The 13,086-nt window shown below is 38.7% G+C and overlaps 1 protein-coding gene across 6 annotated transcripts in view; it reads left to right on the forward strand.

Moving 5' to 3' along the window:
• Window positions 1-13,086, forward strand: part of ntm (neurotrimin) — a 420,957-nt gene that overhangs the window by 363,184 nt on the left and 44,687 nt on the right. The gene's annotated exons all lie outside the window — the stretch shown is intronic.

Genomic DNA, 13,086 nt, shown 5'->3' on the forward strand with positions numbered 1-13,086 from the left:
CACTTTAGAACGCTGGCGCACTGAGTCGTGACAGCCCAGGATTCAGGTACAGTGGGTGGAAATTCAGAAAGCACAGACCAGCACAAACCACTTCACCATATGGTACTTCTATATCGTCATAATTATTCAGTATAGGATATGTCTATGTGCCCAGTAATGGAATTAGTCTATTTTCTAGTGGCCAATAATCTGTGAAGACACATGTTCTGTTGTGGATGTATGTAAACATAAAACATAAGGAAAGCAAGGCAATATTGGTATCATCGGTATCAGATGATATTTGCTTTTAAAAATTGGCATATCTACTTTCAGTATTTTTATAAATATATGTATATATATGTATCAGATATCTGCATTCACCCACAATTCCCAGAAATTCCCCAAATCAGCATCCCTATATACAGTAGAGACTTATAAACTATATTCTTTTAAAAATAAAAACGATAATTATTGTAGAATGTGGAGTTTTTTTAAACTTTAAAATGGCTCTTATTTACAGAAGAGGGGACCAAAAAAAGGTTTAGGAGACCAAACAAGGATTAGAGAATCAAAAGAGGATCTTCTATCACATTACTTCAAAGAACCTTTCTTGGAACCTTTACTTTTACAGCATTTATTATGCATATTTTGATTCATTCAGTGTTAATAAAATTGCATATTATAATTTTATACTGACTGTGATTAAGTAACAGTATCAGAAGTGGATCAGTCACATCTGAAATTGATATCCAGTCCATTTAAAAAGATTAGTATCAAAGTTGCCACTGATTTATTATTTTGAATTGGGGCATCCCCATGACCCTGAGGGTGAAGCGGCTTAGAAAATGTGTGTATGTGTGTGTGTGTGTGTGTGTGTGTGTGTGAATTAGAGCATCACAATAAGCAATACAGTGTACAGTGTCGAGATCTGCATTCTGCAAGACCTGTCACAGTATTTCGCAGTGCAGGACAAATGTGCATTGTTGTATGCGGGAGTGGGTGGGAAACTAGCCCACTGCAGGTGGGAGCAGGTCGAAGCACACATGAAGAGAAATTCATGAATAAATCAAATACACACACACACACACACACACACACACACACACACACACACACACACACACACACTCTCTAAGCCGCTTCTCCCACAGGGTCATGGTGGGGGTGCTGGAGTCTATCCCAGCGGTCATCGGGCGGAAGGCAGTATACACCCTGGACAGGTCGCCAGTCCATCGCAGGGCAGACAGACAGACATACACAATCACTCACACACTCACACCTAGGGGCAATGTAACATCCATTTGGCCTGACTGCATGTCTTTGGACTGTGGGAGGAAGCCAGAGAACCTAGAGGAAACCCACGCAGACACGGGGAGAACATGCAAACTCCACACAGAGAGGACCCCAGTCGCCCAGCCAGGGAATCGAACCCAGGCCCTCCTTGCTGTGAGGCGACATCGCTACCCACCGCACCATAAATCAAATGTATAAACAAAATAAAGGGATAACTGTGAAACTATTCAAATGAATGCAGTCATTTCAAACAACCAATCATGTGAACAACACTCAAATTCTAAAAGCATACAGAGGCAGCAAAGCCTTCATTCCAATAGCCACATCTCCCCAGCAAAACACCAGAAATAACCATTAAGTTTTACTCCTGCTTTGTGTTTACTGGGAATAAATGGCACATGGAGAAGTTCCTTACAGTGAGCCCGATGACCATGACTGCCATGTTATTTTAGCAGAGAATGATGTACTGATGTACCAGTCTAGATATTGAATGTCAAGAAAACAGTCCCATGCAGACCTCTAGTACAATGTATCACCTGCTTCTTTAGCTGTGTTTCAGCCTTCTTTAAGCTAAAGCATGATTATTTCAGTGGTTAATCATTGCTAAGAATAATGTTTGTTTACATATAAACCCTTGCTTCTGTTAGTGGGTTGCTGTGATTATTATCTATGACATGATGCTTGTGGGCTTTGATCCAAAATCAAGGGGCTGCAGTGTGAAGGCTAGATTAGCTCTTTCTTGCAGACCCCCCCTAGTGTTCATAAATCAGGCCAAGAGCAGATCAAACAGTGGAGCACAAGCCTGGATGAAAGATCTTTGAGGGGAGTCTTTTTCCTTTTCTTAACCTTATAAGGCTGATGCAAAAACGTGACTGTTTTTATTAGACCACTTTATCTATTGTTTTCACTTAATGTGATTTCTGAATGCTGCTGTTTATTTGATATGTAGAGAACATGATCTAACAAAGGCAAAATATTTTATTTTGTTTGCATCACATGCTGCCTTTTTGAACATGCAAACAAATTAATTGGAAAAACATGAACTGCGCTGTTATTGTTTAAAAAAAATCTATAAAAAAGCTCTGCTGTTCTGAATTCTGTTCACTTGCGCAGAATATTACGTAGTGTATCCAACAAGAAAGGAAAACTTGTGTCTTTATACAGTGATGGAAAACACAGACAAAGCTCCATCTCTACAAGCTGAAATTGATTATTTTGCCAGCTGGGACGTATACATGGCTTAACTCCTGTGGTGGCAGATTTAAAGACCTCCTGCATTTTTTTTTTGAATGGCTAACTCCTCTTGATTGGCTTATTATGGCCAAAAAAGACTTGAGGTCAAACGTATTGATTGTATTACCATAGTACAGAATTTATAATTTTCCATTGAAAATACAAACTTTCTCAGTAAATAAAAAAAAATATATATATTTTTGTGGCACTAGCAACGATACATACCAGCTTAGTTCTATCACAGTGTAATATTTTAAAGAAAAGTATATGAGAAACAGTATAAAGCCAATGCCGGAGCTCCAAGTGCCAACAAAAGGTGCCCAAAGTAGCATTAACCCAAACTAGCAGCTGGCTTCATTAAGAGTAGCAAGAGAATCTAAGCTGGGAAGGAGGGAGAAAAGCTAGTGCCCTGTTGCCTAAAACTTAGTGTTAGCTTAATTAGGGGGTCCAAACAGCTTAACACACAATCGCCCAGGTTAGCTCTGGCTCATTGAAGCCTAAGTGATACAGGTTTAAAGAGTAAAGAATCAAACCTGAGCAGGTAAGTCTGTTAATTTGTGTGTGGAACTGTCAGCTTAAGCTACGTTTAATTCAAATCCTTGTTATCACATAGGCTAAATCACAAAAAGACTAAATCACAAGTGGTATTCTCTTGTAAGTTTAGAGAATAAAGACTTAAATCTAAGCAAATCAACCTGTGTGTGTGTGTGTGTGTGTGTGTGTGTGTGTGTGTGTGTGTGTGTGTGTGTGTGTGTGTGTGTGTGTGTGTGGAGCTGTGAGCATAAGCTACGTTTAACTCATATTCTTTTTAGCACAGAGGCTAGCTTTATCTTAGCAAGGTACACCACCAGTAAGTAGTGATCTCTCACGAGATTAGAAAATAAAGACCCAGATCTGAGTGAGTGAAACTGAGTTGGTTTGAATGATGCTGATGTGACAAAGACAGAGTCTTTCTGATTATCAAAGTTACACTGTTAACATTGTTTCTACTCTGTCTCATCTTCCAAGCATAGAGACAACATGCATCATAGTGGTGTTGAAATGGGATGGCAAGGCGTCATTTACAATTTGCATAATTGTGCATATTAGTAGATCTTCACATTCTTAATGAGTATCGAGATTTAGGGACATGCCCTCTTGAAAACAACAATAATACATAACAATGTATTACTAAATATAGATGATATTATAGATGGTGTTATTTATGACTGAAGGGATATTTTAAACTATCCGCTGTCTTTTTTTTTGGGCTTGGTACCAGGACTGTTGGGTTTGCATGGTTAAGGGAGATGCTTGCTGTTTTCTTTTTCCCTCAGAACCCCTCAAATATGTGTTGTCTTGAAATTGCTCCATAGAGCCATGTGAACATGTTGAGATCACAACATAGTGGAAATGTATTCAGCAGAGATGGGCACAGCTTAATTGATTTCCATTATAACGACAGATGTTGGCTTGCTGAAGCTCAGGAGGCAAAGAACGGTAATAATCCGCTCATCCAGCGCACTTGGGGTAAAGACTTATTGGTGTAATTCTGTAAAAAAGCAAAACTTTTTAATGCTAATATTAATTTAAGGTCTTTGGGAGTAAGCAAGCCAAACATGTTGTGCATTAACACTGACATGCTGTTCCTATGGCACTATCAGTCCAAGCCCAGTCGCTTAGCCGACCTGAAGCGATCTGCCCTGTTACCTTGGCAACGTGGTGCCAGAATAGTAGCTTGATTGAGAGAGCTGGGGGATGCAGCAGGGAGGTCAGTTGCTGCAGAATGCCTGGACACAAACGCGCCACTACCAACCAGCCATCACAGCACTCCCTCCACACCCCCCGCCCCAAAAAAGCACATACATTGTGCTGAATGGAGTCATTTAGCTTCTGATTGACAGAGACAGGCCACAATAGCAGCTATAGAGAGAGTGAGAGACAGAGAGACACACAAGTATGTTAGACCTTTTAGTGTTTACAAAGTAAACGGCACATTTCAATAGAAATCCCATTTGCTCTCCGAATGAAAAGGGGTCCAAACGTGTGCTTCACATTTATGGTGACAAATGAGTTAGTAATGGCCCATAAGAGCAGAAATTATGACACAGAGGCTGGATCTGTGAATGCAAGCTCATGGTAGAGAACCAAAGCCAAGACTGCAACTTCAGGAAACATATTCACACACAACAGGCTCGGGGCTTTCCATTGTTTAAGTAGATCGTTTATGTTTCTCTCCTGAGGCAAATATTTACAGTATGTGTTTCACTCCACATGGCTGGCATGCCGAATGCATAGGCACTCGAGTGGAGCTTAGTTCATTAAGGCTTTAGGCAACGTGAGAGTGAAGCTGTCAGCTCTAGTATCCCCCCTTCATCCTCCTCCTCCTCTTCATCGCTCCAGGCTGCTGACTCTGTGACTGTGTCTCTGCCTCCACTGAGCCTGGAATTGGAACACCTCAGTGCTTGAGCATTAAACCTCCCCGTCCAGCTTGCCTCTAGGCTGTTAAAGGTTCTCTCTGCAAGATCAGCGCTTCAGACACGTTGAGATATTAAAGTCACACTGACAGATTGCGATAAAAGTCCAGCTTTTATAACCAAGGTAATATTGGCTGTATATTTGTTATGACCACTTTGCGAGGACCGGTACTTAACCCTAAGAAGTCTAACATTATTACTGTCCTTACACTGAAATAGTTTGAAGTAATTATAATTGAAGTGATAATTGAGTACATAGCTAGATATTTTATACATTTAGATCAGTCAAACAATTAAGATAATGAATTGCAATTAATCACAATTGCATTTGCTTAAATTTACCCTAAGGCGAGATTTTTTTAAATGCAGTGCATTTTGTATAGCCATATCAGTGGACAAAATAAGATTAATAAAGCTTTTCTTATGGGCGGCACGGTGGCGTGGTGGGTAGCGCTGTCGCCTCACAGCGAGGAGGGCCTGGGTTCAATTCCCCGGCCGGGTGATCAGGGTCCTCTCTGTGTGGAGTTTGCATGTTCTCCCCGTGTCTGCGTGGGTTTCCTCCCACAGTCCAAAGACATGCAGTCAGGCCAATTGGAGATGCTGAATTGCCCCTGGGTGTGTGAGTGACTGTCTGTCTGTCTGCCCTGCGATGGACTGGCAACCTGTCCAGGGTGTATCCTGCCTTCCGCACGAAGACTGCTGGGATAGGCTCCAGCACCCCCCCGTGACCCTGACGGAGAAGCGGCTTAGAAAATGGATGGATGGATGGATGGATGGATGCTTTTCTTAGTTTGTCTTCAACAAGCACCATCCAGTCTGGTGTTCTCAATTACTGATACTGCTGCATGAGCCATCAACTTTTGTTGTAAATTATACTTTAGACTCAAAGAACTTTCTATTCAAAGTGGCCGGGTTGTATTCACAATGTCAGTAGTTGAAAATAACTTTTATTAAACTGCATATCCTTGTGGGTCACAGGGGGAGCTAGAGCCTATCCCAGCAGTCGGCAGATAGCAGGACAGACAGACAGACAGACACACACACAGACAGACAGACATAGACATACACTCACACACCCACACCTGGAACAATTGGACAATTTAGCATGTCCAGTTGGCCTGACTGCATGTCTTTGGACTGTTGGAGGAAACCGGAGTGGCTAGAGTAAACTAGGAATATGTCATTAAAAAATGGATGCCATTAATAATTTATTGTGTTGACTTGAATTACATGAATTACATTCAGATTTGCTCTTTGTTTTGAGAGATTTTGCACAGTCTTTTGTTTCAGTGGCAACAGAATGACAGAAAATGGCAAAAAAATGTTTTTTTTTTGTCATTGCTTTTTTGCCACTCTATAATTTTTAATCAGAGTAAATTCATAATAGAATATCATCTCTTCTCCTTAAACACAAATGTGGTATCAGTTGAAAGTTCAGAATCCATGCCTTGAAAAAATTTACTTATTTCAATACAAATAATTCATTTGAAATTGCCATGTGCATTTTTTCATCACCAGACAGCTTCTAAGGGTTAAAGAACATGCGTTTTAATAATGTACTTCGCAGGCCGTTCACGGCATTGGCCTCTGACATCCTTCTATCACTGGGCTGGAGAAAAGTAAAGGGCAGTGCAGTGCCGTAGGTAGATGCTGGTCATTAATGTACTAAGTAATGCCAGAAGAAAGGAGATTTTGCTTGAAGACAGAACTTGTTGTGGATAATGGTCTTTGTTGAAAGCTATAGTTGTTCTACGTGTTTCTGGATGCATTAAAATGACAGTGGATGTTTATCATGAAGATATATTAATTTTGTTTTGTTGTTACTGCTTGTCAAAGCTTGAGGTGAAAGGAAGAATTGACTCTACATTGCCAGCTTATTACAGAAAGCATATGCAAGACGCCTGACGAGTGGAGGAAATGAAAAAGTGTGCAGGAGTTTTTTGGGTGATGAACTAGCATGATTTCAGGATTTACCTGACTTTTGTCTTTGAACTGACAGAGACATTTAATCCTAACATATGTCTGTGTTTGTTAATGTATCTCTCTCTCTCTCTCTCTCTCTCTCTCTCTCTCTGTGAAGCACAGGGATTGCAAAAGCTTGGGAAAAAAAACCTTCATGGATATGACAGATCTGAACAGAGCAGGTGACATAAATGGAAAATGATGGGGTTTTGGAAGATGTATTCTAATTAAGGCTGAAAATCCAAGTTGGCATGCATCTTTCACATACTCCAGTGGGTTGTGTAAACGTGGGAGTGAACAGGGCTAGGATCATGTCTGCAGAGGCGTGCCGTATTTATGCCAAAACTAATTCACAGCAGTCCAAACAAGCGAGCTCTAAAAGGTCCTGTGCACCCAATGGGTTACGCAGGCATATTCTCCAATAGGCACTTGTTGATGTGGAACAAGGTCAAGGAGAAATGGATCCAATGCATCCTAATCTACACACAGCTTTTTCAGAGCTGCTACTGTCATCTGCATTTATGAGGGAGAATTTGAATTGCCTCAAGGCTGCTGGCTTCTGTGACATCCTCAGCCAGTCTCCCTGCACTGTTTTATATGTGTGGATTGTTTTAATTTGCTGTTGGATGTTGAGCTCAACTTTGCAGCACTTCACACTAAGATTTTATTGAAGCATATAGCTTGTAACACATCTGTATACTCATTATCAATACTTTCAGAGATTTTGTTCCTGTTGGGCATAATGAAATATATCAGCAATGTGGAATTGATGCCTTCTGTGAGCTCCTGTTTTCTCTGTGACTATATAAAGGAGATACCATGCTGTCTATTGTTAGATGCATGGTAGATTTCTGTCCAAATGTCCACACATTCAGAAGGAATTGTTGGATGCATTGTCATTTTTTAAGGAACGTGCAAGTTCATTCATAAGGATCAGTAAGCACTAATTATTGTTGTGTTTAATTAGAGCACTGATAAAACGTGACTGTGTGTAAAGTATTTTCCTGTTTGTGAGTTTACTTTTTCTAAAAGGTGGTTTGTGATGCAAACGTTGAAAACTATGAATTTTTTATATTCTTATGAAATAAATGCAGCAACAGTGCTGAAAAATGATGCTATTAATGGAGAAGAGTATACTATATGGGAGGCAAATCCAGAAAATGAAAACAATAAAATGTAAATGCAAACCTTTTTGCCAATCTTTTTCCAAACTGCGCAAATATCCTGCCAAAATTCAAAATTAAATGAAATACCTTCATTTGCAATTTCATTTTTCACATGAGCACGAGCCGTTTGTGACACATACAAAAACAAATTGAAAATGCCTGTTGGTCATTTCATTTTAGTCGTTATTCTGTTTTTTCACGGCCAAATCTAAAAAGAAAAAGCTAACAGACAAAAGAAAACACAAACTTCACTTTGGCTTTAGCTTTTTTTCATGAAACGCAGAAAATGTGTCAAAGCTAAAATCAAAATGCGATCAGCTGCAAGTCTGACAAAATTAAAATGAAAATGCAAAATTAATAAATCAACAGCAAAGTGACAGTTTGTGATTCCATTTTCGGCGCTGATGCGCTTTAACTGTCAGAATGAAAAGGCAAATGAAAACGAACATCAGCGCCACCTGCTGGAGATTCACTTTTCATATTCTTTTTCTAACTGACCAACATGCAAATATATGTTAATTAGCACTAGGTGGGGCTACGGGGTACATTTTACATTTATGGCATTTGACTGATGCTCTTATCCAGAGCAAGTTACAATTTGGCCATTTTACACAGGTAGGCCAAGGTGGTGTTAGGAGTCTTGCCCTATGACTCTTATTGGTATAGTGTAGGGTGTTTGCCCTGGTGGGGGATTGAACCCCAGTCTACAGTGTAGAAAGCAGAGGTGTTAATCACTACACTATCCCAACCACTGACAGCCTCAGCTGTTCGTGTCAGAATCGCCATCATTCCTCAAGATAAAAGACTTTGAGTCTCCAGAAAAACTACAGTCATGACTCAGATCTCGTGAACTGAACATCAGACCAAACACCGTCAGACCAAACGGCCTCAAAGAAAAGGTAACAGACCAAACACAAGCCTGGTCGAGCATAGACTGGTTTGTATAACTTAGAAAACTATTGTGTATCTTGATATAAATGCCAGTGTGTAACATTTTCAGTTTTTTCTGAGGCTGTTTGGTCTGATACCTTTTCTCTGGGGCTATTTGGTCACCAGATTTGAGACATGACGGTGTTTTTTCTTGGACGGCTGAGGATGTCCTAAAATGTACCCCGTAGCCCCGCCTGGTGCTAATTAACATATATTTGCATGTTGGAAATGAAAACTGGAAAATGGAAAAGTGAATCTCCAGCAGGTGGCAATGATGTTTGTTTTCATTTGCCTTTTCATTCTGACAGTTAAATCATGTCCACGAAGAAAATGGAATCACAAACTCTCACTTTGCTGTTGATTTATTCATTTTGCATTTTCATTTTAATTTTGTCAGATTTGCAGCCGATCACTACAAAAAAGAAATAAGAAAGTAAACTTTGCATTTTGATTTTAGTTTTGACACATATTCTGCTTTTCACAAAGAAAAGCTAAAGCCAAAGTGAAGTTTGTGTTTTCTTTTGTCTGTTAGCTTTTTCATTTTAGATTCGGCCGTGAAAAACCAGAATAACGACTAAAATGAAATGACCAACAGGCGTTTTCAATTTGTTTTTGTATGTGTCACAAACGGCTCGTGCTCATGTGAAAAATGAAATTGCAAATGAAGGTATTTCATTTAATTTTCAATTTTGGCAGGATATTTGGGCAGATGTTTGGAAAAAGAAATGGCAAAAAGGTTTGCATTTACATTTTATTGTTTTCATTTTCGGTTCTTTTTTGGCTGGTTTTGCCTCCCATATATACTTAAAATCAAAAAAGTTACTGATTACTTTGGCTTTAAAGGGTTAAATGAGAGTTTAAAGAGTTAAAGGAGAAGACTGGTTTCTCAAAATTTCTGTGTAGTTAAAATATTGATGTAAACAAAGTCAGTACAAGTATTTTGGTGTAAAATAGTGAATGGGAGAGAAACTTATCGACTTTTTACAGTGGTGGTGATATGAACCAGGTGTCACAATGTCTACAGTGTAAATATAGCCACCCTTTTATTTACTATCCAAAATCACCAGTGAACCTTCACATTTTCTGATTTTTTTTTTCTTTTTTTAACATAAATAGATAAGGTGTAATTAAAAAAAATGTGAACTACTTTGCCTTACAACACCCTGTGCCTCTTTGTCATGAATGTATTTTAAAAATATACTTTTTTTGAGGAGACCAAAACCTCCTCAAAACTGCCATAGAGCAATGTATGAGGCATCAGGCAGCATATTCATGTTCCTTCCGTAACCACTGTAAAACAAAATTGACGTGTCAGGTTTTGTCTAAAACAGAGCATTTCACATCAAATCACTCTGCATCACTTGGTTTACATAACATTCATTTATAAATATGGAAAGTTTGAAAAATTTCTGGAATTCTCCTTTTAGGCCTTATCCGTGTAAGGAAACCTATTTCTTTAACTTTCTTCATGTCCTCATTCATGCAGTGAATTGGTCAGTACAGAGCTGCTCTGCAGGTGAATAAAGTGATGTTTGTTTATTTTTATTTATTTATTTATTTATTTTAACTTATTGGGCATTGCCACACAATCTTAAATGCTTACCAGGTGTTGCCACTGGCCTGTGGCTTGGACTGAATTCAGACTGTGCTATGCACCATTTGTCTAGTGTTCACATTCATGGGTAATAGGTAAAATGTTCACCATTTAGACTTGAAAATCACATAGATTGCAATCCAGGATGTTGTAACCATAGCAACATCTTTAGCATGATGTATCTCTTCTGTGCATTAACAGGTGGGTCTCCACTTCTGACACTGACTGATGTAAAAATATATAATATCTCAGTCAGATTGTTGTTCTTTTTTGCTTTTGTGACTTTTAATGGATTATTTTTACAGTGAGCCCTACATTAAGTCCGATTTTCAAAGCTCATTAGAGGCAACTCAACACTCAGGACTGTTGTACTAAGCCTATTGCATCAGGTGCAAATTGAATGCATTCTGCCCATGTGTTATGCATGAAACTGGTGCAACGTGCTGTTCATAAGCAATGAGCATGGAAAACCGTGGCATGCATGTGGGAGGATCACACAGGAATATTGGGAATATATTGAGAGCATATTTCACTCTATTTACTTAGGTTTGAGCAAGTGTTTCTCGGATTTAGGATTTTTCTCCACTTTTTAAACCAGTCATAAATTAGTGTCTCAAAAATATGTTGTTGGGAATGTTGTTCTTCAGCAAGAGAAACAGTCATAGCATCTAGACGGAGACACAGAGACAGCTTTGAAGACATGCTGAACTTGACTTTAGTTATTTAATTTTGATCTGAAGTAGAATTACTCTCAGTAGAACGTTTTGGTGGGAAAACTTTATTTATGAGCACTGCTTGTCATCACTGACCTTTGATTTTCTTATTTGTCTCAGTCTTGTGGACAGCTCCGCTACTTTGCTGCACCACATGACTCTTCTCTTCCATTTTAGCAAAGTAAATGTAATGTCAGACACATTGTGAGCAGTTGTGACTACATCAAGGCTTATTTAAGGCTGCACCTGCATTTGCACATGCATTTGGCTCTTAGCGTCAAAATGCTTTTCAACTTTAGGAGTTTAATTGCTCTTGTCACTAGAAAATCTGTCATAGCTTTAATGTTATAGCAGGTAGAGTAGTTCATATGTGAATCGGCAAATCATATGCAAACAAACTATACAGTGTAGGTGGATAAATACAAAAAAATTATCTGAAATATCCATCTGTGAATCAGTTAACCCTCTGGCCTCCACCTGCTGCTCTGCATTTCACTGTAACAGCCATGGATGGCTGTAATTTACAGTGGTGAAACAAATGTTTATAAGGTTAAATATTGAGTCTAATTAAATTATTTCAGTTCTTGATGAGTAACATATATTTCTGTACATATATACATCCTTTTTTGCATTAGACTTCCCTGTTCAGATGTGCTGTAAAATAAGATAAGGAGACAGACAAATCTGCACAGCATAAGTAATTTAAAATTTTACATTTTTAAAAATGTTTGCTTAGTGATGTTACGTCAAGTCAAGAGGCTTTTATTGTCATTCCATTTATTGCACAATTTGCACAAATACACAGTGGAGCGAAATTACTTTCCTCCAGGACGAACACGGACAAAATAATACAGTACAGACAAAGTGCAAACGTGCAGATGTAGGTGTGCAAACATTAAACTAGAAGCACTACAGTAACTAAAACAGGCATTCGGCACAGTAAACAGGACAGTGCAACGCTGACAAAGCACTCGTTTCTGAGCATGAGATATGTTTTCATAGTCAGTTTAGCTGATGTAGGGCAGTGCTGGGAAGAAACTAACGTGGGGCACAATTTAACACCGACCTGACTTTTTCACATTGTTATGCTAGGTCACATTTCCTAGCCATGGTCCCCTGTGTATATTTAGAGAAATTTGTGTCAGCTTTTTAAAGAGACCTGTGCAAAAGAGTGTTTTCAGGGCATGTAACTAAGTTGATTTTATATATTTATTTGTTTGTTTGTTTGTTTTCAGTTAATGTGCTGCTTGTGTAACTCACAAAATCCAACTTTATATTACTTTAATCATCATCTTGTTGCCTATAACGTAGCAACGTTTTGAAGCATGTGACAAGCTCATAGAAAGTGCTTGCTAGGCTTAAGTACAGCCTCTGTACTGTGAGGTAAGTTGTTACACAGCATTACAACTAAGCCACCTTTAGTAAACAAAATCATGTTTACACAGAATTTAACATGAAAAAGAAAATATCTGAAAAAAGGATTTTCTTCTACTTTATTAGTATCTTTCTGATGTTAGTATTTTGGTTTTAAAGAAGTATATTAATAAAGCTGACATTAACAGTTGCTAAAGTTGTAGTTGTTTTTATTTGCTGACCTTCACTGGACAAATAAATATATTTGTCTTTGTTTGACACACAGTCTGATGTCAGTGTTCATATATAATTGTGTGTGTGTGTGTGCGCGTGTGTGTGTGTGTGTGTGTGTGTGTGTGTGTGTGTGTCTAACAGTTGAGCTGTCTGTATCTCATAGATTGATAAAA

The sequence above is a fragment of the Pygocentrus nattereri genome, chromosome 18 (assembly GCF_015220715.1).
Source record: "Pygocentrus nattereri isolate fPygNat1 chromosome 18, fPygNat1.pri, whole genome shotgun sequence".
Classification (NCBI taxonomy): domain Eukaryota; kingdom Metazoa; phylum Chordata; class Actinopteri; order Characiformes; family Serrasalmidae; genus Pygocentrus; species Pygocentrus nattereri.